At 47.2% G+C, this 26,784-nt stretch overlaps 1 pseudogene; it reads left to right on the forward strand.

Annotated features, from left to right (window-relative positions):
- Positions 1-19,698: 19,698 nt before the first annotated feature.
- LOC144165131 (uncharacterized) lies at positions 19,699-20,373 on the forward strand (annotated as a pseudogene).
- Positions 20,374-26,784: the final 6,411 nt, after the last annotated feature.

Raw genomic sequence — 26,784 nt, forward strand, 5'->3', positions numbered from 1 at the left:
CGTATACTAAAACTGCTGTCGACGCTCTCGCACGGCGCACTGCAAGAACTTGGCCGTGGATATACCCCAGGTTAGCGAACGCGGAAAAAAATCGTTGCTTAGGGTGCCCGTTCCCTTAAGACATCAATGCAAAAATTCTGCCATTTTTCTGGCATTTTTCTTCGGACTATATATTTTCAACGGACGGACAACAATTTTTGTGGCCTATAGACTCTATATCTCAAATGAAACGGCACCACTTAAGACGCCTCTAAGCGATGCACTTTTTCGGACAAGGACCGAGAACGTTGAAACCAATTTTTTTAGATCTACCAGCCTTAATAATGCTCCCCATACATCCGCAAAACTGGACGCCGCTCACTCACACTCACGCAGAAAAATATACTTTTCCTCACGTACTCAATCGCACTCACCCTCAGAAGTCGCCCGCACCACTCGCACCCACTTGGGCTCGCACTCACCTCTCGCCGTCGCCATTCGTATTCACTCGTGTTCAAGCCGACGACTGCTTCTGAACACGCGCAATCACAGGCGCTCACATTTACAACTCGTACTCACTCACGCTCACCCCTCACCGTCACGACTCGCACTCGCGTTCCTCATTCATCGTCGCCTCTCACACGCGAGTGTGCGGAAGAGACGCTCCATGAGTCATGAAACGGAACAGTATCAGTGCATTACGGCGTCAGAAATCCACCCAAATCATATTCCTAAATCCTCTGAGCCCAGGGAAGCAGGTTCAATACCTGGCCGCGGCGGCCATTTTTCTAGTGGAGACGAAAAGCTAAAACACCCATGTGTTTGATATTTCGGCGCACGTTAAGGATCCCCGGGTGGTGAAATTATTCCTCAGCCCTCCACCTTGGCGCCCCTCACGGCACGTTAAACCCCATAATCAATCAATCAATCAATCAATCAATCAATCAATAAATCAATCAATCAATCAATCAATCAATCAATCAATCAATCAATCAATCAATCAATATTCCTAAATCAACACGCCACCAGAGAGTTAATTCTACAATATCTCATAGCAGGAGTTCAGTGACAACATATTTCCGAAGCTAAAAGTATTTACCCAATTAACAACCATCACAGCGAGCGGATCCTGCGAAGAATAGCCAACAGCGATTACAAATGGTGGCGCGAAATCCAGCGAAATAGTGGCGCTCACCACGGTAAACCCTGCAAATCGCGCGATTGCACTCGTGAGTGGTGTGCGGGGCTCAGCAGTCGTGAGTTGCGAGTGGGGCTCATGCGAGTGGTGAGCGGGGCTCACGGTGAGTGACACTCGCACTCGCGAGTGTCACTTAGCGGGGTTCCCAGCGAGTAGCTCTGGCACACGCGAGTGGTGAGTTAGGCTCGCACTCACTCGCACTCGTCAGTCCAAAGCGATTGCGAGGTTCACTCACCACTCACTAGTGAATGGTGAGTGGGGTGTGTGTGTCAGTGCACTCGTGAGTGAGCCTGCGTACCTATGATGCCCCCAAAAAGAATTCTGGGAATAGTGACAGTGAGCCACGCGGAAACATACTTTTAACTGTACGTTAGAGGAAAAGAGGCATTTAAAAACTTGCCCAAGCAAAAACATGGATAAAATGCAGTCTTCCTATTCCTTTAAGTGGTTTTTAAATCGCGCAATGGAACCGTCGCAGCTGTTTGCATGCGTACGGTGGTGTCACGGTTAGAGCCTGCACGACGCCGGCTTTCAGATTTGCGAAAGGTTTGGGCCAAATTACAATTATTTCCGTGAATTTATTCAGAACTTTCTTGTGGTTACCGCGGCTTATAAAACCCTGACTTTCGTGTGAGCTAGAAGATATCCACTCCACAAAAATCCCTTGGTCACCTGGAGGGGGCTAGGCAAGACTGGATGGGCCATTAGGCCCACGAGCTGTACATTCAGGTGGGGGAATTTCTCCGCTCCGTCACACCCTTAGTCTCAATGACTTGGGAAGGAGACAACGAGGATGAAATTTGATTTAGTGCAGCGTACGCATGCGCAGCACACGACGTGTAGGAATGGGATGATGAGTTTGCCTTCATTCATCGTTATTTATTTACCCTTCAGCCCCTGACGGAGCATTACACGAGGGCGGTAGAAGAAGAAGGAAATCCTCCGCAAAGACAGTGGTCAATAAAAAACACAAAGCAATAAAAGCTCCGGTTAGAGGAAAGTAATAAATACGACATCTAATATATACAAGCATGAGACGATAAGGTTTCGTCGCGTAATTCTTAAAAGGATGTATCCGTGACAGACCTTGATTGGTAAGTGCAAGACGACGAGCTGGCCGCCGCACGATCGGCGTCATAATATGCACGTTTGAAGCGAGGGCGTACGTGAAGTTGGCGCCCTGTGGTACGCCATGGATTCGACGAAGCTTGCCAGTCACCTGCTGTTACGAGAAAAGGCGCATCCCACCAAGTCCTTGCGTGTGTGTGTGTGAAGGGAGGGTGCTCACACGTGCGGAAAACGCAGGCGCGCTATAACATCCAGCCGACCACACGCTCCTGAAAGGACTGCTGGCAATGAGGCCCAATTTCTGCGTCCCGCAACCTCTGCGTCACGTCTGCGCTGTCCATAGAGACCGTCGGAGCAATTTCATCTGCTCGACTCGGTGATCACATGGGGTCCATTTTAGCTGTAGTACCTAACCACATGGGCTGTGCGTTATTTCCCTTTTGCCTTCGTGCGTGTGCCTTATAGGAGCTTCCCTGACATAAAATTGGTATTCTGTTGCCTAACTCCAATCGCAGCTGCCACGAGTATCCATATCACTTTTATGCGAAGCACATTTGATGAGCGCCAGACTATTTTCTCGATCGTTTTCATTATCCAATCAATCAATGACGCACTCAACCAACGAATAAATAAATCAAAAATATTGGCTCGTGAAAATGAGACCCGGAGCTGAAAATGACACATGGACAAAGAAGGTGCTTCCATAGTCACAGACTACAACGGTATGTCCTGTACAGAATGGTGTCAATGTGGAGGAAAGTTTGACATCCACCTAAATGCAGCCATACGGCTACAAAGGAACGCTATACAGCTTTCTCATAAACTTCGCAGTTGAAGAAAAATTAGTCCTGGTCCAGGATAATGGCGTCAAAAGGCAAATTCAATTAATTGAACCAGCGTTTCATGTTGGTAAAGGCCCATTTTCTTGGTTATTGCTGGGGTAAGGACACGAATTAGGTCAACTTTAGTTCTTGCTTCATGCCATCAGTCTTAAATTAAAAAAAAAGACCTGGGCAACGTTTACTGCACATTTTGATACATCTACATAGCCGATGTGAGCAAAACATGTTATTTCAACGTTTGCTGGCAATTGTTTGCCTAACAATCATGTTTATTTCACCAAAGTTGTTTACTTGTGACGAAGTATTGCAGTTCTGTTTTCCGGAGCTTCTCGCGCGAAATGCCTACCGAAACAATTTATTGGGGATAATTTCGAAGGGACAATGAGATATCAGTACCTATTTACTCTATGAGCTGTAGTATTGAATAGGTAAGACATTTATTAAACTTTGAGACCGAATTCAGGAACATTTTGCCGAGATGAGGACGTGTGGCGTACGGTGGTGGAAAATGTGTGTAACATCTGTTCAATAGCGCCAAGTGAACAGCGACATTTTCTAGACGTGCGCATGGTGGGCGCTCGATGACCACCGCGTAAAAGAGTTCCTCCCACCGGCCGGCTCACTTTACACAAGCAAAATTGACAATCCTACTCTAGTTATCTTCAAGCAAAAAATATCATTACGAATGCACAATTTGGTTTTCGCAATAGAAGGTCTAGTGAAACAGCCTTGCTAACTATTAAAGGAGCCGTGAAGAGAAAATACAACTTCGTTTAATTTGAAAGAACTAGGATTTAGTATCCCACTCAGGTCCATTACAGCCACAAAAGATGTTTTTTTAACGGAAAAAAGCGAGAAGTATGTTAAAACTTTCAAATTTTGCGCCATAGTGACGTGTTATGCGCAAGAATGACGTCATACGGGCCAACAATAAAACATAATTTTCAGTGCGTTAACTGCACGTTATCATTCAAGTGATGCGGTCAAATGGAACTAGAGGCGCCATTACAGACGTCCAGTCATGTGTCGTCGGGACAGGTCAGTTAGGCGGCCGCCAATCACGCAAACAAGGTTCCGTGACGTCATAGAAAAGTTGCGTGAAATTGGCTAGGGGGTCGCGACTGCTTCACACGTTTTCTTTAATATCTCCGTTATTTGTTCGAAAATTGCAATGATATTGGTATCAGTGTTACCGGTACTAAGCAGTCTTTCTAATAAACCGAACTTGTATTTTGTCTTCAAGGCTCCTTTGAAGAGAACATATTGACAAATTTAGAAAACAATAAGTTTACTTTGGCCCTTTTTATTGATTTTAGTAAGGCCTTCGACTGTCTAAACCATAGTATTTTAGCTGAAAAATGATCGCACTCGAGAATTCGTGGGAAGCTCTTAACACTGATTAAATCGGATCTAGAAAACAGAGTGCAATCAGTGCATATTTCTAGTAAATAGTCTACCTTTCTACCGAAATGGCGTTCTTCAAGGCAGCGTGCTAGGTCCCCTGCTTTTTGGATTTATATTCTAATGACATTACCCACATTGACCTAAATGCAACATTTGTAATATATGCTGATGACAGTACTATACTTCTTTCTGGTCCTCACGAAAATAGTCTAATGCTCAAATCTAACGCTGTTGTGGATATGTTATTACATTGGTAAAGTTCAAATCGGCTTAAGGTTAATCCGACGAAAACAAAAGCAATTCTATTGCGAGCTAAAAACAGAACAGCTGAACGCTAAAGTATGCCAATCACGCTTTAGAATTAGTAAATGATCCCAAGATCCTCGGCGTTACTCTCTCATGCCGGATTTGTTGATACCACCTGTAAGAAACTCTGTTCTTTAGCTGGCGTGATAGCGCGCACACGACTGTTCTTTCCAGAAAAAAATGTAAACTGAACATTTACACTGCCGTATTTGCCTCGTATATAAATTACTGCAGCTTAGTGTGGACAACTACAACTAAACAAAACACCAATAAAATACTCATCTTACAAAATATAACCGTTCGCCATTTTGGAAACCTGGGTTATTCTTCTTCCACTAAGAGTCTCTTCCCACGTTACACCATAATCAAGGCAAATTACATGTACGACTTCCGAATTCTCCCCTGCTTCTACTTTTCTTCGTTGCCAACAAAAAACTTTCTGACACATTCGGCATCACTCCAGGCCAGAACTCTTCCTATAAATATCCGTAACACAGACAACTGGCACTAGTGAAAATTTCGTAATAGCTACAAGTTGCAATCACTAGAGCACAACGTGCCATTAATTCCAAATAGATACGTTTTTCTAGCGAATTTTCCTTTAGGGGAGGTGAAATTGTTTTTTTCCAGTAAAGAGTAAACTGAAAACAACCGATTTTGGATTGAAAAACGTAAATTAATGTTACCACTTGCAGCGCAAATGGTTTTGCTGATACCCAATTTTTCCTTAGTTACTTCTTCCCCTTTTATACATTCCCTTCCCAGTCCCATTTATAGATTCTCTTTATGTATTTTAGTGCAATTTATACATTTTATACATTTTATTGTTTATGTACTTCAAAACCTTATGAAATTGGATACTTGCATTTTGTTTGTATTTGCGAAATTGCATATTGGCGAAATTATGTACTGAAAGAGTTACTTCCTTTTTGTTACATTGTATAAAAGGCAGGTTGCTATCCTGATCTTTGATTTGAAATGTTAGAGTTTGTGTGAAATTTCCTAGTGTCGCACTGCCACTGCCATGTAAGTGTTTATGGACCCAGTCAAGCGTTTAAGTCGGTTTTTACCTTGTGGACCCGTCCAGATGTATTATTGGGAAATAAATTGATTGACTTGATTGACAATCACACAAGGTGAGTTACCTTTACATATTTGAGAGTATATGGGTTCGCATTTTTTCATCAAAAACCAGATTGTTTGAGTTTCATCCTGCGAGACCAAAATATTTCCCTTCATTTACTTTCATTTGAACGAGCAAGGCATGTGAGCGAGCTACTTTTTTTATTCAATGCGGGCTTTTTTTACTTTTTTGGCATCTTTTTTTTCTCAAGCATGAACTTCGTAATTTCGAAATCGCCACAGATGCAGCTATACCCTAGGAATATATTTCACAAAATTTGTCCTAATAAGGACAAGACCCTCTGCCGCTGTTGACATCTGCAAACTTTTTAAAATTGCAGATGGAATCTCAGATGGAATCTGGTGTTAACTCACTTTACGTGTAGTTATATAGCTGTGATTTTCTCTCTGCTTTCCTGAAGTTTAATGCAGCCCTGGTTGGAAATATACCGTGTGCTTGCGGAAAACGCATGCAACTCTAGTTCCCAATGCAACTGGGGTGAAACAGTCCGACGAAACTTGGACGCTTCGCATCTGTGGTGACTGGGAAAGTGTTAGAGTCCAACACAACGCCGCATGCATTGAGCTCCGCTGAGTGTTGACATTGCAACCAATTGGAATGAAGACATTTGGCGCAAGCCTCTGACGGTTGCTGTCATGCTCACTGGGCAGTCCCATGTGGGAACCTAGAAAGTTGATGTGGGTGCCAAATTAGAATGTGTGAATCAGGCATGCGCTTTTGACGCAAGTGTAATCGTCTGCGTTGGCCAGTCTTCTTGAGTGCGTATGGGACAATCGTGTGTGGGAATGTGGACATCGTAGCCAATGGGAAATTGGTTAAACGGCCGTGCGTTTTTAACGGTAGCTGTGGTCGTCACTGCCAATCTACCTGTGTGGGTACGTTCACATGCCTATATTCCGCTTAATCGGGTTGTCACCGTCGGGTTGTCGGGTTGCCGGGTTGTCCGCTTAATCGGGTTGACGCTAGGGATATGACAACCAACGTCAAACACATTGTACCTAGAGTTGCGTGTACTGATTGTCCGCGCTTTCTAACTCGTAGAGCGCAACTAATTCACCAGGTTCGCTCTAGCCATGCAGGTTAACTCACACCGGGGATACATTCTAAACTCGTATTACGGCGTGCCAGGCTCCGATTCCGATCTAGACTTTGGTTTTTCTCATTCTGTTTTCAGTCCGATAGCTCGCTTTTATTTGGTTTTCAGCTGATACTTACTCGCCGCGATCCACAATTGTAGGAGCCATTTCGCTGTTGTAGACGTCGTACGCCGGCTTTTCTGCTCTACGACCGTTTCATTGCTATCGCATCAAGATTTCATTTACCTCTCTGCTTTATAAGGGGTTTAAATGTGCCACAGAGTTCGGAGCTGCGTTTGGAATTTGCGCCGTGAAAGCTGAAATCTCTGACAAAGTGGCCGAACCATAGGCGTCATAATATGCAGGTTTCAAGCAATCGGACGTCGTATGCCATAGGCCATGTGAGGACTGTTTTCTAACTGCCAAGGGTTGCGTTCCAAGGACTGTTTTCTAACCTTGCTTAACACCGCACACATGAGGCCTGGAAAATTTTAAATGCCGTTCTTGCCGCAGAGATGAAAATCTGAACACAGAAGATATAACATAACAACAAGCTACTGACTTGAAGATCGTTGGCACATTATTTCTATCCGGATTTTTTCAAAGTTGCATATGCTGATAATACCTCAACTACAGTAGGCTTGTCATGCTCTGGGCCTGTTGACCGTCATTTTTGATCCCGCTAATGAATTTGAAATCGTTCGAACTTTTTTTTTAGTCTAAATTAGACCGAGACGCTTGAAGTTGACAATTTACTGGGTAAGCCAATAAAACATGTTGTAATTTCATTGCTCCAATACTTTCTTACATGTATTTTTTAGTTTAATGTTTGCGTCGTGTGTACGCCTCTGCGGCGAAGAAATCTGGGGTGTCTGTATTGAACAAGAATGGAGGCAAGAATTTTGTGGCAAACTACCAACCAAACTCGGTCATTCCTTTTTTTTTCAAAAGGAATTCAAGAAATTATTTGGACCTGGCTTTTCAACATTTCACCTATAAATCAGATTCTAACTTATTCCCAGTTAGGATTTCATGCCGGAAGGCCTAGAGAATCAGCGCTGCTACCACTAAAAGAACCAGTTATGTGGAATTCCGGGAATAAAGAACTTCAACTTCAAATCTTATCTGAGAAAAGAAAGCATGCCCACCTTATTGGCAACCGATCCGGGATAAGTAACATCAGGTATGGTCAAGAGTCAATTCTCTGAGCGCTACTTTTTGTAAACAAACGACATTGTAAAGATTCCATTAACTCCGAACATAGTCCTGTACGCAGACCATACTACCGTGTTTTTCTCCGGCCCCGATCGTGTATTCAGCGAGTATTCAATGCCTGGCTAGGTAACTTGCAGACCCGGCTTGATATTAACCGGATATACTTAATGTAAACAAAACAAAATTGTTCGTCCTAAAAATACGTCTACACTTCGATGCAACACTGCATATTAGAGACACCAAATTGATTTCAGTGAGCTCTTGTAAATTCCTCGGTGTTCATTTCAGGTCCGAATTCAAGCTGGGATTTCAGGTGGGAGTTCAAGCTAGTTCGACCCATTTCAAGCTGGGTCGAACACGTTACTACTGCCCGCATGAAAATCTCCCAATCTGTACGCCTCATATATAGTCTTGGGACCCTTCTACCAGTACACGCAAAGAAATGACTACACTTCTCCTTTGCGAATTCTCACCTGACGTATTGTCACGTGGTCTGGGGCTTGTGCAACAAAACACACTCTGAACGGCTCTTTGAGCTTCAGAAAAGCGCCACAAATTCGACAACACCTTCGTAGCAAACGGCAAGCACAATGAAATGAAACCCGCCGCGTTAGCTCTGTGGCTAAGGCGTTGCGCTGCTGAGCACCAGGTCGCGGGTTTGATTCCCGGCCGCGGCGGCCGCTTTCCTAATGGAGGCGAAAAGCAAAACCGCCCGTGTGTGCGAGATTTCGGCGCACGTGAAAGATCCCCAGGTGCTCAAAATTAATCCGTAGCCCTCTACTACCGCATGCCTCATCGCCTGCATTGTGGCGGGTCGGCGCGTTAAATCCTGCAATCCATCCATCATTCAAAACAATGGAATGTACAGACAGATAACAAAATACACGTAGTAAAACCACACTTGGGACGGTACAAAACTGACTCACGTAATAGACACACGGAAGTCGCCTTGGCTAGGCTATGGGTGGGGCACACCCATGCAACGCACTCGTATCTGCTCACAGGATCTTCAAGGCCCTAGTGCAGCAGGTGCGGAGAAGCCCTATGCGTAGTTCATATACTCATTCAATGCAAGGCACTCGACATCACACGACGCAAACACTTCCCACAACTATACAGACAACACATCCCGTTTCACCCATCATACTTTTTAGGAGACGAGCGCATGTTTTCCATCAAGCGTGTTTTTAAGTTTCTCTCGGTTGTCAAGTTTTAAAACAAAGCTTTTTACCTCTACCCCCCAAGGGTTCTTTCGCGACCCTTGGTGTCAACAGGAAACTCCAGCGAACAAATAAAATAATTTACTGCTACCGCCGGGAATCCAACCTGTAACTAACAGACTAACAAAGCGAGAGCCCGTTGTCTTACCGATTTAGCTAAGAGCCCACGCGAAGACGGGGAAGACAGGTGGTGTACTAACCAAGTAAATCCACGGGTTTACCCCCTGCACTGCCGCTCAATGCCACGTGAAAGCGTCACGTGACCTGTCGAACCGCTGTGCGGGCCGCCCACGGCCCCCCTAGCAGCCCTGTGCGCGCCTTGCGCATGTGCTAAGAGTTACAAAAATTAATGGAAGCTCATACCAATGCATGGCATCTCACTTCAAGTACGCCAACGTGCTGAAGCCTGTGGCCTCCAGTGTTCACGTAAAAAATCACAGCTCCTTGTCGTCCGCCCTCACGCCAAACGACACATCAAGGAACACATTCAAATACTCCTTGATGGCCAGGCCATCACTCCAAGCCCCAGCATAAAGATCCTGGGCCTACATCTCCAGGCCAACACCAAGAGTGACGTATCCTTGCAGTGCGTCAAACACAGCATCAATAAAATCATACACATGATCAGGCGAGTTGCCACCAAGAAGCGAGGCCTCAAGGAATCCGTTGCCTTTCGATTTTTTCAAGCTTTTGTTCCGGTAAACAATAAACGCTCGATAAACACCCGTTTATCGAGATTTCGGCGGACGTTTAGGATTCCAAGGTTGTCAAAAATAATCCGGGGTCCCCCAATAAGTGCAGGTGCAGCTTCCGCGCGTCAAAGCCCAGAAAGCATCAATGAATCAATCAGTCAGCTCGGCATTCAAAGAAACTGGACAAAATTGCGTGAACCTGTAAGTTGATGTTGCTTGCGTTTTTAGCTTCCGTATCATGTTTTTTTACGGATACATTTTCGCGTGATGTGTTTCTTTTTCTTTTTATTAGCAGCCAGTAGTGCTTATATCCTAAATTTGTTTTTAGAAAGTTTTCTTTACATTATGCGTGTACGGCATCCTGCTTTCGAAGCTCGTTCAGTAAGGTTCGGGTGCGTAGTTCCGTTGCTCCTGCATGTGGTCGTCATGCACGCCTCCTACATTGCTGTCTTGTGGGGCCCCTTCAAGCTGCGCACTTTTCGCCCAGAAGGCGCTCTCAGGAACCACGGGTAAAAATAAAACTGAATTGAAATAAATTTAACTGAATTGAAATGAAACCGAGAAACTTGCGTGTGCACGGGGTTGCGGCGCCCGTAAAAATTCGGGTGTATATTACTGTAGCCCTACACCACTCATCCCAAATGAACTGGCGACTATTCCTGCAAATTGATTACCAGGGCAGACACGAAAACATTTCTCCTTTCCACGAAAAGCATTTAGGATTATTTGGTGGTATTTTTTTTACTTTAGTATTTTATTTCTTCTCATCTAATTGTAAATGCCCGATGACAGGTAAAGGAGAGCGCGTAGCAGACATTTCTGCTGTGCTAGCCTTGCGACAAGCACATTTGCACCGTTCCCTCGTCCTGGTACGAATCACCGTGCGCGAGCGTGCAATGACGTAGTGTGTGCATACTCTCCGTGGTACGTAGGCGCTCCGCTCCCGTCTTTCATTCCGTTCTGCGGAACGTTGCCCGTATTTCCCAAGCGGCACGGAAAAGTCCGACCGAGTGAAGCGCGTAGCTCGAATCGTCTTTTGGCAGCTGTCATCCAATGCGCAAGCTGGTTTCTTTGATTCAGATTACTCGGCTTGCCTCGCTGCAAGTATCGACAGACCTTTCCCCCAGCGTGCCATACTCCTTCAATTTCCCCCTCTCGCTCGGACCTCCTTCCTTCCTCCATCCGATTCTCACTTTGATGCCCTTCACTCCCCTCTTCCCATCCCTTCTCTACCTCTTCTTCTTATCAGCTAACTCCTCCCCTCGTCCCCTTCCTGTCCCTTTTGCAACGTAACCCAGCCGTGGGCGACGGGGGATCAATGGGCAGGTCAATAGTGGGTCCCTGCTGGACCCTAGTAATTTGTGGGTAACGGGTTGCGCCACCAACGACAACGTAATGGTGGCGTAAGGTCGTGTATAGTTATCACTGGGGCATAATTAGTGACGCTGCATTCGAGCTACTGGCGCACTTTCGAGCAAAGCCAGTGACAGCCTTGGCTGGTTCTGATGAGAGACCGAGTGGACAAAATTTTCCCGTTTAGGACATATTTCTGGAGCAACATGGTTGGGGACTGTTTCCTGAAGTCAAAGTTTTGCAAAATTACCGCGGAATGATGGGACGGCATGAAAGATTTTTAACCTCACCAGCTGGGAAATTATGGTCACGGGAAGAAAGGGAGAGCGCGAAAGGGAGACTAGCACCAGCTAAAGGCCTCATTCTTGCGTAGCTTTGTTTCAGTTCAGTCATTACCCCGTGCCCGAGGGATTTGTATAAGTGGAGCTTTATCAAGGTGCATATTGCGTACAAGCAGCAAGAAACAATGAAAATTAATAGAGAAAAACAAAAGAACCATAAATATTGGTGTGATGCAAGCTCAGATCCAAGTATACGCGATTCACACAAAAAAGAAAAGGCAGCGCTATGACATAGATGAAACACTTTCAATGTTGTTTTGTGATCGTTAAACATAAGAGTGAGTAGGTGGGGATTGATCGTATTTACCTTTTCGCGAAAGCTTTCTGGTCGGTACATGATGCTATATTATCGTGTAATGGCTTCCCCATTGTTATGGAGTGTGCAGATATTCATTGGTTACGTGCGGCTCTCGATACGGGCGGCGGTGCTTCAGTATTAAGTGGGGCTAATGGGAAAAAATGGGGGCGTGAGAGAATGTATGGCTCTTGTGTGATGGGTGTGAGGTTCTCCGTGTAAGTTGGGGTTAAAAAAACCAGCATTAACTATGTAAACCGGGTCGTGAATTTTCACTCGATGGCCAGACTGCTGATATGTTGGCTAAATAAATAACAAGTCGCTATGGTTGTATGATATTCATCATTATTTAATTATCTTGGTAACAATCCGGGGTTGTGTTTCGTATTGTGGTTCATTATAAGTAAATTAGAGATAGGAAAACACAACGTCGAAACGGCTTGGACGTGTTGGCAGTGCGTCATCTGAACAGCGGCGGGATAGAAGGGATAAGTGGGGCAGCGCAGTGACTCGCGTTATTGCCATGTCAGATTCTCATATAAGCAACTTATGATCGCAATAGAAGTTTCAGACGCTAAATTAAAAAACTGGTAATGCATTCTGAATCAACACTTGGGAAATAGTGATTATTAATATCTAGCCAGAAATTAGTCAATTGGAAGGTGGCTGCATTTTAGTAGCGAAAAACAGAGGTGGCCGAAGAACTACACAGGACCGCAGACAAAGGTATTTTAAGGAAGGCGGCCGTTGGCGCAGTTGGCCTACCGCGCCTGCTTCTGCGCGCAATTTATGTTGCGCTCACGGGCCTAGTTACAACAACGACTGCCATGTCGGTTAGGGGCGGAAAAACCGACATGATCGAGCCTTCTGTGGGAAAATGCATGTGTGTACGGGCAGAGTTCTTGAATGCTGTTGGAGGACTCTGGTACGGTCTTTCCACCTAGCTTGTTGAGTAACCACCGTGCAGCGATGGCCTCTTCCCATTGACGGACACTTGAGCAGGGCGACGCGGGGGTTGAAACTGTCGTGCCGAGAAGGAGCACGAGATTTTTATGCGTTTGAAAAAAGCACAGCGCTACAATTGCTCTTTTTACAAGTTTCAAATGAGCCGAATGACATGAAACAATGGTTTCTCGCACATATCTTTGGACCAACAAGTGGTGGTGTTTGACTTGGTTTTTTGTCTGGACTTAAATCTCAATAGTTCAAGCGGCTCACACACGCTTTTGGGCGCATTTAAAAATGAAGGAAGCTCACACTAACGCGTAAGACATGAAGATAGCGAAGCTGTGCGAAACCATCACGACCGTCACGGTGGTTCAAGTCCACGATTGCAGCTGATTGGCTTCGTCTTCGCTGCCCCGACGACCTTTACTCCGTTGTTGTTGCGATAAGTATCAGCTTCCTTCATTTTTTGGAAATGATAATGATTGGTAATCACCTTGGAGGGACGTACGCGTCCCTTTCTCGTTACGAGCAAGTGTTGCAGATTACGATGAACGCTGGAGGCTTTCTCGTTCAGAGCAAGTGTTGACACGATTGCGGAGAACGCTGCAGCTTTTTTTGAGGGGGGGGGGGGGGGGGGCAATCTTGGTCAATCTCTCTTAGTGGGTATACTTGGCTTGACAAACGTGCGTAGGGAACGCTGAGCTGTAGTCGCGAGGCACGCACGCATCAGCACTACGAATTTGCTTGGTTTTGTTTACTGCCCAAAGGTGGCCGCGAGGCCCGCGCTCACGTGCGGGCGTTCGGCAATTCTCGGTATTTTTAACTGCGGACACAAGAAATTACGTTTTGCTTATTAAAAGCTGATTAAAAAATACACACGTGTGTAGCAACATTTTGAGGTAAACAGTAATGGAGCAGTAAGAAACGATGGGCTCCCAGGACGTTCGAGATAAGCCGCTGAAGCGCAGTCAGGGGCAGCAAGATCAGTAGCGCCGAGGATGGGGGCCAGGCATGAGCGAAAATATTGGCCCTTGTTTGACAGCAGTTTTGTGCCTAAGGCAAGAATGAGGAGGATAAACAAAATTTTGGTTGCTCTGAAAACGCCAACAGCGAAGCCTGCAAAATTCTGGAACAGCAGCGCGCCCTAACCGTCCATTGCACCTTCAGCATTTGTGAGTTGAAGGTGCAATGTACATTGGGCGGGGTGAAGAAGTTTCTCTTTTACGTCGACACAGCAGCCCAGTAGGCTATTGTGCTCAGCGACTAAATGTACCACTATATACTGGCTTTTCTCCCAGTTGTCATGTTATGAAACTAAGATGCCTATGGGCAGTTCTTCGAGAGAAGGTTTACCGGCCTTATCAATACGACGCGAATACGTTCTAAACTGATCTTAAAAATTGAATTCTATGCTTTGGATTGAATTCTTTACGAACGTACAATTTCGTCGAATTAAAACTGCACGCGGTGGGCCGAGTCCTGCAGGCTGCAAACTCTGTAGCACTGTCCACAGGCTACGTGCCCGCAATCTCTTCTGGCAAGTGATCTGCATGAGACAACAGGGTGTGCTTTCACGAGGGACGGGTGTCGGGTCGACATCCGTAATTTTGACGACAATATTATTTATAGCTCCTTGTGCACTCGGGAAAACGTATGTGAGGTCATTTTGTGGTAACAAAATTTTCCCTTCCTCAAAAAAATTCCCAAATCCGGCTCGTGTGACGGGCGCTTGATCGGCTCGCGGAAAATTTGAAACTTCTACCACTGTAAAACAAAAACTACTCGAGCTATCTCCCCAGCTCTTCTTATGTAAAGGCTTTACATGGTTTAACGTTCAACGGTTTAACGCTTTGGCTTGCAGAGCGAATATCTTTTAGTAAAAATTTCCAAATTGGATTTTTGTTTAAATTGCAAAAATGTGGGGCCTTTTTTTTTCATCTAGAAAAGCTAGGTATTTCAATGGTTTTAGTGTTATGCTTCTACTATTGTTCAATCTTTGTGCCAATTTGAGTTTATTTAATCAAGACGCTCTATTTTGAAGAAAAAAAAACACGGTACTGCAGCTAGGGAACGTACTTTCGTATACCGTGAACTCACATTGGGAAAAACTCGGTTAAGACGAATTCTCGCCTAATCCGAACAATGTGGGAACGTTTGTTTGTTTTTCCATAGACCCAATGCAAAAAAAAAATTGTTAACACGAACAGCCTTGCTGGTACTCTTCGGTTAAGGCGACCAACTTTCGGGGTGACCACCACTGCTGGTGATTCTGGATGGCGAACATGGTAGTCTTGGTGAGGTGCGGCGGGGCATTCACGCGACCAGAGGGAGAGAAAAGTACAAGGAAAATCACAGCGCGAAGCCAATTCGCGCCGCGGAGGAAGGGAGGGAGCGAGAAAAAAAGACGCGCGAATAAAGCTAGCACTTCTCCCACCCTTCAACCCGAGCAGCCAACGGCAAAGCAAAGAAAAAAAGAGTGAGGGTGAGTTTTAAGGGAATTCTGCTCTGGAGGAGGGAGGCGCAAAACGTAAAAAAAGCTACGACGGAGACTTCCTTTTCGTGAACGTAGCTGCTCTCGTGACCAATGGCGTTTCTCAGCGGGAGCACGGGAGTTCGCGCCGGTTAGCGCCGCGAGTCCGACCACGTCACCGCCGCGAAAGCGAGCAGGTCCCTCTCTGTCTCTGCTGCGTTTTCGCTTGGGGTAGCGGGTGCACGCTCATCGCTGCTTGGACTGGATAAGACCAGACAGGAGCACTTGAAGACAGTGTTCTATGAAGTTGCGCACTCAGATAAATGATTTTAGATGCGACTGCATCTCATTCACTCGCCTTGTCCCTGCATCGGGCGTCGTCGTCGTCGGCGTCCGCCCCTCCCCCATTCTTCTCGCCGTGCGAGCTGCGCTCTCCTCCGCTCAACCCCTCTCCTCTCCGATAGCGAACACTCTCTCGCGAGGGGCATTGGATTAGATTCGAATGGATTGGCTTGGCTTGGCTTGGCTTGGCTTGGCTTGGATTGGATTGGATTGGATTGGATTGGATTGGATTGGATTGTGTTGCGTCATAGCCGCGGCAGACGCACTGGCGCCGGCGCGTCCCCTCACCGTTATGCGCGCTATAAAACGCGGTGCCTGCGCCGCTCCGCTCCATCGTTCCAGCGCCGTTCCTCCGCTGTCCAACGCTGCAACGTGAACCCCCTATGCGTCGCATCTACACAGGGGTTCCCGCGAGGGGAGGCGGAAGTTTTTTTTTCCTCAGTTGTGGGTCTACGTCATTCATCGCCTTGAAGCAAGGTATTTGCACGCACCTGGGCATGTCGCCGATTTTTTTTAGGTGGTGGAAGGGGGGACTTTTGATGAAACGAACTTTTCGTAAGATGAACAAGCCATCACGGTCCCTTCGAGTTCGTCTGAACGGGAGTTCACTGTATTAAAAGAGGCCATTTTAGATGTCTTCAAACTTTCGCAAATGAAAGCCAAGGTTTCTATCTAGCACGTACATCAAAAACATGCAGCTGCAAAGCGCCAAATATGGCTTTGTTAGCAGTATCGCGGGAACATACACAAGTGGCTTGTAAGAAGCTTATGACCGGAATGTAAGGCAAACAATGCCCGTTACAAAGAGAAAATTAAAGAAACAGTGCGGTGAATATGATTTGTTGAAATTGGGCGTGTATAGACTATAGCACATTTCACCAAAATCTCATGTTGAAGCTCCGGCTTCCCAGCCCACGCTTGGTCGTGCGTATATGTCGACTGGTCGCGTGTCAACCGCGGAATTCGAGACCTGGGCTTTTCGTGTCCACATGAACTGGTTTCAGAGGATCTCTGTGGCACCATATGCCACTGCACAGCACTTAGCACCGACGAGGCCGTACGTCTTCGTCACTGTCGTTCGTTTGAGCATGAAGCAGGAGGGCAGTGAGGATGATCTATAGTTCATCTCACAACCTAGCTGCAGCACTGTGGAGGCTACATTGTTGTCCCGCTCAGGGCGCCTAACTCACCGCGAAGGAAGCGACAAAAGGCGCCGGGGCCGTGGGGTGCCACTTGCCGAGAGGGGAGAAGGGAGTGTCCTTTCAGGACCCCCTTCACGGCGGATTAGGCGCCCTCAGTGGGCGCACTATTGATAACAATGTAGCCTCCACAGTGCTGCAGCTAGGTTGTGAGATGAACTATATTGAGGTCAGTAGGAGGTTAGAGGCAAGCAGAGCGTTTTAGATGCTAAGAACCCCAGGGTAGCGGCCGTCTAGTGACCTTAAATACAGGCCAGGATGTGCGTGCTGGTTAGTCGGTTGAACGGGGTATTCTGTTCCAGTGCCCAGATCTATCGCGCCACGGAAGTTCCTTCCGATGCCCTCTTAAATGACCGGCACAAAGCAGGCGCTGCCCACTACAGCCGTTGCGCCATTAAGTCCCCCGTGCATGGACCAGGAAGAAACTGTTCCCAGCTGGGGCGGTTTTTTAAAGCCGCATCGTGTTATCGCACACGGCGGCTAAGGTCATGATTATGTCTTAGATGTAACGCATCTCTTTAACTCGCCTTTTCCCGCGTCGTTGTCGCGGCGTAGTCCGCATCCCTCCCCCATTCTCCTTGCCGCCGCAGCTGCGCGCTCCGCCACTCTCACCGCAGCGCCATCTGTGCGTCAGCGCGGTCAGCGCGCAGCTTGCGCTCGGCTGCGCTCGCTCCCGTCGCCGTGCCAACTGTGCGTTAGCGCGCAGCTTGCGCTCGGTTAAAAATTTACACCACCTTCATGCGAGGGGAACCATGGGGTAGATGCGACGCATCGGGGGTGAACATGCTGCGTAAATAGGATGCACAACAACAGCAATCCACACGCTGACATCGTTAACATAACGGAAACGCAACGGAAACCCCCGATGCGTCGCATCTACCCCATGATTCCCCTCGCGGGAAGATGGTGTAAATTTTTTGTTTGCTACTTTTAGTTTTGCTGGAAAGCCCGAGATCATATATTACTGAAACTAAGCGGGAAATTCAGCCGCCATCCTTCAGCATTTATTTATTTCCGCCGGAACGCTTCACCGGACGCTGCAAGTTAGACTCAGCTCGAGCATAGCCTGTAGCTCTCGAAAGGTCCGGATCTCATCTTACCAACTCTGCGAGTGGCCCCAAGCCAGTCGAGAGTGGGCCTACTCAGCGAGCTCACAAAAACAGTGAGGAGTGCAGGAAGAGATGCATCTGGAAGACCGAGTGCGCTAGCTTGAACTTGGGGGGCTTTTCTACAACTTATTAAAATGCCGCCGGGTGCTTTGTTCACGCCTACTTTCAACAAACCATGCTCACTGAATTGTTTCTTTAATGATTTTCTCTTTGTAAAGCGATGGGAGATCTTGCGGTCCAGCCCTACCGTGTCGACCCACATAGCCCCCGTGGCTCGGGGCCTGGAGGTGCTGGAAGCATACGGGACCCGAGAATAGGGGACCGCCCCATCGGCCGCCTTGTTGGTGACCCCTCTGTGGCCTCAAATACAGTTCAACCAACCAACCAACCATCTCTTTTTAACGGCCGTTTCTCGCCCTACATTGCGGTCATAAGCTTCTTATGTCACCGCAATAATGCTAATAAGGCCATTTTGGGCGCTTTGTAGCTGCAAAACAAGAAAAACAGTGCAGCATGTTTTTTATGTAGGTGATCGATATCAACCTCGGCTTTATTTGCTATAGTTTGAAAAAATCGAAGATGGCCTTTTTGTTTCATTGGCTTTCAACGTATGCCAAAATGCGTTACCCAGCTGCAGTACAGTGCTTTTTGTTTTCAAATTGAACCGTCCTGACCACTTAAATTAAAATTGGCACTACGATTATCAAAGGATGGAAGAATGACACAAAAATACTTGAACTACCTAGCTTGTTTAAATTCAGAGAAAAAAAAGGCCCCACATTTGGGAAATTTTCAAAAAAGTTTCCAATTTGGGGATTTTTGTTACAATTAATTCACTTTGCAAGCCAAACACGAGTACCTTAAATCATTTAAGAGTATGCTACCTCTTTTCGTATAAATAAATAGGCCAATAGCTGCAGATGTTTTCGTTTTACAGTGGTAGAAGTTTCAGATTTTCCGCCAGCCGCTCAACGCGCCAGTGACCCGACCCGGACTTGGGAATTTTTTTTTTTTTTTAGGAAAGGAAAACTTTTTTCCTCAAAATAACTTTACATACGTTTTCATTGTGCACAAGGAGCTATATATAAAACTTTGATAAAAATCCAAGATGTCGACCGGACTTCTTGCCCCCGTTAAACCCTACGGTTCCTACTCCTGCATCCCTTTGTGCATTTTTGAGCGTTGTTCCTCTGCTGAGTCACTGGCTACATGCTGCAACACTTTTTTGCCGTATGTATCGCTAGCGCGATCGAACGAGGCATCATGACGCAGGGGTGCGATGCGAAGAAGGCCGCATCTTTATTGTAGCAGTGTTTATATACCGAGCGAGACAAGAAAGAGTACGTACCCTCGCCGCGCTATCGTATTAAAAGGGGGCGGGTTTGACACGAGGCGCATACTGCACAAGATATGATACGTCCTCCTTGGTGTATAAAACAATTGACACGTGAACACAAATGAAATGCTCACAAAATATTAAGCACTCATTCACGACATCTGAACAAAGTTCTCGTTGTAAGCAAGCCGTCTCGGCGCTTTGCGTTGTCGCTGCGATCTTCTTGGAACTTGTGAAGCTGTTGTTCCCGGGATCCGGGCCGCCGGCATGAACCCCGGCAACGCGACTGAAAGATCATGCGCCGTAGCAGACGGCGCTTCGTTCTCACCGCTTTCGGGAAGGTCTGGGCTGAAGTCCTCGCTGGTTAGCAGCAAATGTCGACGATTCCGTCGCAGCTGCCACCCTTCTTCTGTCGTGACGTTGTAGGACCTTGGATGCCCAGAAGGACTCAGGACTTCAGCTTTCTTCGCCCAGGCTCCTTTGGAACGCAGACGAGCCGTGGCCCTTGTTTCGAGCGGCGCCAGCAGTCTTCCAGGGCGGTTGGTCTGGGAGCGCTTCACGATGAAGTGGTGCGGTCGGGTCTCCATGTCCGGCAGGGTGTTACGCAGTCTTCTGCCTTGCAATATCTCCGCTGGGGCCATGCCGCACTCTAGTGGCGTTGTCCTGTAAGCAAGAAGACCGCGCCAGAAATCTTGCTTTGCTTCATGCGTTTTTTCTTCAGGATTCTCTTGATAACCTGGACGCCTTTCTCAGCCAAACCATTCGATTGCGGATATCCTGGACTGGATGTGATGTGTCTAAAGTCGTATACCCTTGAAAAGGACCTGAACTCATGACACGAAAATTGTGGGCCATTATCGCTCAGCACTTAGTGTGGTATGCCGTACCTAGAAATATGGCGCGGATTGCCTGAGTGACAGAGCTCGCCGATGTGTCACGCAACTGCTCCACTTCCGGAAAATTTGACAGCGCGTCGTATACGCTGAGGTACGACCGTCCACTGTACTCAAAGATATCAATGCCAACTTTTTGCCACGGCATCTTGGGCACCGGGCGCATCATTAAAGGTTCTTGCGGCTGCGTATACGCGTACTTCTTGCACACTGCACATTTCTGCACGAATGCATCAATGTCGCCGTTAATGCCAGGCCAAAATACAAGTCGCCTTGCCATTTCTTTGCATTTGTTGATGCCCATGTGTCCTTGGTGAATTCTTTCTAAGGTGTCCTTCCTCAAACTCTTGGGAATTACCCCTTTACATCCTTTCAAAAGGACACCTTTCACCTGCGTCAGCTCTGTAGAAAATGGCCTCAGCTGTCCCTCTATGCGTAGCCCGTGTTCTAAACTGTGCAGCACCTTAAGATACGAGTCCCGACTCGTTTTTGCTGCTAGTTGTTTCCATCGACCAGATTTAGGGGAAATCCCCAAGGTGCAGTAAGATTCTGTAAAGGAAAGTTTGACATCCACCTAAATGCAGCCATACGGCTACAAAGGAAAGCTAACAGCTTTCTCGGAAACTTTGCAGTTGAAGAAAAATTCGTCCTGGTCCAGTATTCGAACCCGGGACCACTGCTTAACCGGAGCAGTCGCTCTAACAACTGAGCTAACAAGGAAAGTTCTGGTTAGTGAGTCCTGGTTAGCTCAGTTGGTAGAGCGACTGCTCCGGTTAAGCAGTGGTCCCGGGTACGAATCCTGCACCAGGACGAATTTTTCTTCAACTGCGAAGTTTCCGAGAAAGCTGTACGGCTTTCCTTTGTAGCCGTATGGCTGCCTTTAGGTGGATGTCAAACTTTCCTTTCCAGTTGTTTCCATGTGTCATCACTGACAAGAGATGAAACGACACTTTTGGCGTGCACTTCCACATCATCGCTCCCGACATCACTGGCATAACTTGAGGTGGGCGCCCGTGACAGCATGTCAGCCAGTAGAAGCTGCTTTCCTGGAACGAATCGCATTTCTGTGTCATGCGCATCAATCGCAGGAAAAAAAAATTCCCCCGCATTTCCCCGAGGGGGAGAATGTGAAAGTGCGAATGCACGGTTGTCGGCCCGCTTGCGGCGCTTGCGCTCGGCCCCCGCAGCCCACCGCCTCGCCGCCTTCTCTTCCATCTCTTCCATCGGGTTTGTAGTATCACGTGTACACCACGCAGTTATCAAGCCGCTATAACGCCGCTGAGTCGCCAACGCACGCCGCTGACGACGTAGTTTGAATGCGTTAAAGATATAAGGCGCGTCAACACTGATATCACCGTCGCGTCCGTGGCTTGATCAGTAGAGTGTCGCGCTGCGGCCGCAAAGTCCGCGGATCGAAACCTGGCGCCGGATGCTGTTTCTTTATAGAGGAGCACTGCGGACGCCGACGCCGCCGCCGGCGGTGGATGGTTTGGGGTCGCTTATAAAGTGTATTCACACTTAAAGTCGTTGCAGGCGGGGCGGCATATCACCAATGGGTTTCTGGGCGATAGCGAGCAAAGGGTGATGGTCGGTCTCTATGATAACCTTTCGGCCATACACGAAGTGGTGAAAGCGTTCGCAGCCGTAAGCGCAAGCCATCGCTTCCTTCTCAATTTGCGAATAACGCTGCTCTGCTTGAGTTAGCACACGGGAGGCATAGGCGACCGGGTTCCGTGTGTCATTGTTGCACTGAAGCAGTGCCGCTCCGATACCGTTCTGCGATGCATCGCACGATACTTTCGTGGCTTTCGTGGCGTCGAACACTGAAAGTACAGGCTGCCTGCTGAGGTCAGCGCAAAGTTTCTCCCACTCGAGCGCGTGGTTTGCACTCCATTCAAAGATTGTATCTCGCTTCAGCAGGCTTTCGGCTAGTGATGGGAGGTATTTGCCGAAATAGCTGGCGACTCCTAGCATTCTTTGGACAGCCGATTTGTCCTCCGGCGCCGGCGTCTGGAGCATGCATTTTATCAAGGAGGGGCTCGGGCTGATGCCGTCCTTGCTGATGACGTCACCGAGATAGTCTATCTCCTGTACGCCGATAGTGCATTTGACTGGGTTAAACGTTAAGCCAGCTTTTTGGGCTACTCGTAGTGCCGAGCTCAGGCGCGCGTCATGCTCTTGCCGAGTTGTGCTCCAGATAAGAACATCAACGTACACCCCGACACCCGGAAGGCCATCAAAAATTTCTGATTGATTGATTGTGGGGGTTTAACGCACCGACGCAACGCAGGCAATGAGGCGCGCCGTAGTGAAGGGCTCCGGATTAATTTTGACCACCTGTGGATCTTTAACGTGCGCCGAAATCTCGTACACACGGGCGTTTTTGCTTTTCGCCTCCATCAGAAAAGCGGCCGCCGCGGCCGGGAATCGAACCCGCGACCTCGTGCTCAGCAGCACAACGCCTTAGCCACTGAGTCACCACGGCGGGTCATCAAAAATTTCTGCTTAGATTTTCTGAAAAACCTGAGATGCCGATGATATACCAAACGGTAATCTCAAAAAGCTGTACTGGCCGAAGAGCGTGGAGAACGTGCAAATTTTAGAAGTTTCTTCATCGAGCGGTATTTGATGGAACCCTTAGTTTGTACCTAGTCGAGAGAACAGCGTCGTGCCAGGCAACTCAGCTTCTATGTCATCTCGCCTAGGCATCTCGTAGTGTTCTCGTTTCAGGCATTGATTTATTTTTCTTGGGTCTATGCAAATGCACAGCTTCCCGTCTTTTTTCCGGGCAAGTCGACAAGTAGGCTCAGCCAGTTCGTCGGTTCGTCGACTTTTGCGATGATGTGGCCCCATTACCTGCGCTCGAGTTCTTCTTTGAGGGGCTTCTGGAGAGTCAGGGGTGCGCGCCGAGTTGGTTGGACCACCGGCACCGTTCCATTGTTGAGGACCATCTTGTAGACGCGTCTGACACAACCCGTACCGGCGAACAAGTGGCGAAATTCATCGACGATTTCTTCAGAGCTTGTACGAGACACGGCGTGTACGTGCGGCATCAATCCAAGTTGCTCGCTCGCCTGCAAGCCTAAGATTGCCTGACCCTGGTGCACCACGAAAAAGCCGAGTGCAGCGGTGTGGTCATCCAGAGTCATCTCCATTCGCGTCATCCCTGCATGTTTGATTACACCGCCACCGTATGAGCGAAGCACTGCGCAGCTGGGCTTCAGTGCTGGCCTCGGATGCATCCTGCTGAAGACTCCTAAGGGCAGTCAATTTGCCTGTGATCCTGTGTCAATCTTCAGCGTGACTTGGATGTTTTGTACTTGTGCCTTAACGACCCAATCACGTTGACTTGTCACTCTTCTTATCGACACGTCGATCACTTCGAAGTCATCTTCATGTCTTCCTACCTCGTCAACTTGCGATGCGTTTCTGCAACATATGGCGAAGCGGTTTTTAGATGCAAAGCATCTCTTAGTCGACCCTCCGTCATCCGGCGTCCGCACCTCTCCTCCTATCCACAACAGCTGTGATAACACCGCTCTCTCTCCCCTCCTCCTCTCCACAGCACCTGCGCGCTAGCGCGCGCTGCTCCTCCTCTCCCCTCTGCACACCAGCTGTCCAATCACGCGCATGCGCGCTGCTCCTCCCCTCCACTCCATCTACTCTGCAAATAAACCCGTCCGCGCTCCGCTCAGTTGCTTCTTCGGTACTGCGCCTTCCGATGACTGCAAATGGACGCCAACGATTCCGTCAGCGAACTGGCTGGCACACCTCCAACTAGCGCCAGCCAGCACACTGTCAGAACCGCGAGCACCTCCGAAGACAAGGCTGCACAGAGGAGAGCTCGCGACGCCGAACGTAAACGGCAGTGTCGAGGAGCGCATTCCTCGCTTCGAGAACGAGAAGCCCCTTTGAAACCCCAGCGGCGAGTAGCTGATCCAGATGGCGTTCGGCAACGTGACAACGCTTCGAAACGCCAGCGTCGAACAGCGGATTCCTCGCTTCGAGAACGAGAAGCCGCAAAACGTTCCCCACTGCTCGATAAATAAAGAAGACATTTAATACGCTACTACACGTGTCTTTACTCTAACTACCAATTAACACGCTACTACTCCACGGCTTTGCATCCCCTCAGGTTTCCCACGTGGGCAGATGGTGTAATTTTTTTTTCATTGGCATCTTCGGCATGTCCGTCCGTATTCAGGACAGTTTCCTATAGCGTGCGTGCGCACGCACTTCTGGCATTTCAGAATCAGAATGAGAATCACATTCAAAAAAAGGATTTTATTAGGCAATGGATAGATTACAAACTTTTTGTATACTCAAGGAGGTCCCATAGTCAGGGACTGAAACGGGATTTCCTATATTAGTGAACATAAAAATATATTTGAATCAGCAACAGTAGTAGCAAAAAACAAATAAAATACATCGCAGGCAACGCAAGATATTCCACAACAGAACAGCAAAAAAAAGCAAAAAATCAAGAATTATACAGGAAAAAAACACAGGGGTAATTCAACATTCCTAATTGTGAGATCGACACACACAACAGAACAGAAAAAAAGCAAAAAAAATTATTCAGCAAAAAAACAAGAGTAATTCAACATTCCTAATTGTGAGAGTGACGCAAGTTGGAAAATAGCAAAACTGATAGCGCAAAAAGAAACCACATTTATTCGCAGCGATATACAACAACCACCAATGAGGTGATTCATCGGCAGAAGGTTGTGGAAAGGTTGCCATGAAAAAGAGAGGGACAGAAAGTAGAAAGGTAAAGAACTCGAAGAAAAGTAAAAACTATTTAAAATTATGGTGATTGTGGCATGGACGTGAGGAATGTTTTAAGTTCTTTTTTGAATTTTCCAATTGATTGGGGAATTTTTATTTCCGGTGGTATGGTGGTCCATAGCCGGATACCGGTGAAAAGAGCGGTTTGTTTGCCGTAGTTGGAAAGAACTAGAGGTAAAATGAAATTGTGATTACGTGCAAACCTTGTGAAGTTAATATTTAATAGGTTGGATTCGGGGATTATAAACACAGGAAGCTGATTGTTGATTTGTTTAAACAATAAGTTACCTAGCTTGTACTTGAAACTGTTTTCAATATTTAGAATGTTGTTCTCAAGAAGGAGTGCTTTGGCGTCACTGCGGCAAGGACTGTGGGTAAGTATTCTAATACATTGGTTTTGCATAGTTTAAAGGGAAGTAAATGTGGGTGCTGTAGGTGTTGCCCAAAGATTAAATACAGTAATTACTATGGGAATGAACAAAAGCGTAGTATAACGAAAGTAATGTAAGGTGAGATAATACATCACGGGCCCTAATCAAAACACGTATGCCGTACGCTATCTTCCTTCTCAGATGAGAAACGTGAGAGTGAAATTTCAAGTGACGGTTCAACTGAACCCCTAAAAAAACAGCCTCTTCTTCTGCTTTAATTGCAAATGGATTCAGAAATATTCGTGGGATATAATTTATTGCACGTTGGTGTGAGTGAAAAACAAAGAACCTGGTTTTACTAGGATTAATCTGTAATTTATTATGAGAGCACCAAGCTGCCAAGCTTGCCAGGCCATTGTTTAGTTTTTCTGTAAGCGATTGGAGGCATTTATCAGTGTTAACAATTGTGGCATCTTCATAAAGTATGCAATCTGAAGTATTAAGGCAGTTCGGTAGGTCCTTTATGTAAATTATGAAAAGAAGAGGGCCGAGAATAGAACCTTGAGGTACACGCCTATATTTGTTATTTTGGGCCTTGCCCGTTACGGTTGCCTTGTCGATTTTCGCCTTGGCTCTGCTTTGAATTCCCCACAGCATTTCCCTTATTTTGCTGGCTGTCCCATACGCCTCGGTGAGCCGCTGTTGCCTCCGCTACCTTGCAAACTTGTTCTGCCTTATCTAAGGTCAAATTGTTGTCACTGAGCAGCTTTTCCCGGGCTTTATCATCGGCTATTCCAAAAACGAGTTCATCCCGGATCATGGAATCTGTTAGTGAAGCAAAGTTGCACTCACGAGCCTGTTTTTTCAAATCTCGCAGGAAGTGTTCCAGGGGCTCACCTGGGACTTGACTCATGCTCCGAAAGACGTAGCGCTCGTGTACTTCGCTGTACTGGGTGGCGCAGCATTCCTCGACCTTCGCCACAACCGTTGCGTAGTCCTCTCTGCTCTCGCTGTCGGCGAACGTGAAGGTGTTGAAAACTTGGAGCGCTTCTTCGCCGGCGACACTCAGGAGTAAAGCTGCCTTCGTCTTCGCCGATCGAGGTTTTTCACGTGGATCGGATGCGGTCGCGAAAAATTCAGACCTCGGAATGAACAGCTTCCAGTTCTTGCCTGCGTCTCCTGACATGCGCAGCGG

Source organism: Haemaphysalis longicornis, unplaced genomic scaffold (assembly GCF_048455015.1).
Source record: "Haemaphysalis longicornis isolate Haplotype H1 unplaced genomic scaffold, Haemaphysalis longicornis Haplotype H1 scaffold_1, whole genome shotgun sequence".
Classification (NCBI taxonomy): domain Eukaryota; kingdom Metazoa; phylum Arthropoda; class Arachnida; order Ixodida; family Ixodidae; genus Haemaphysalis; species Haemaphysalis longicornis.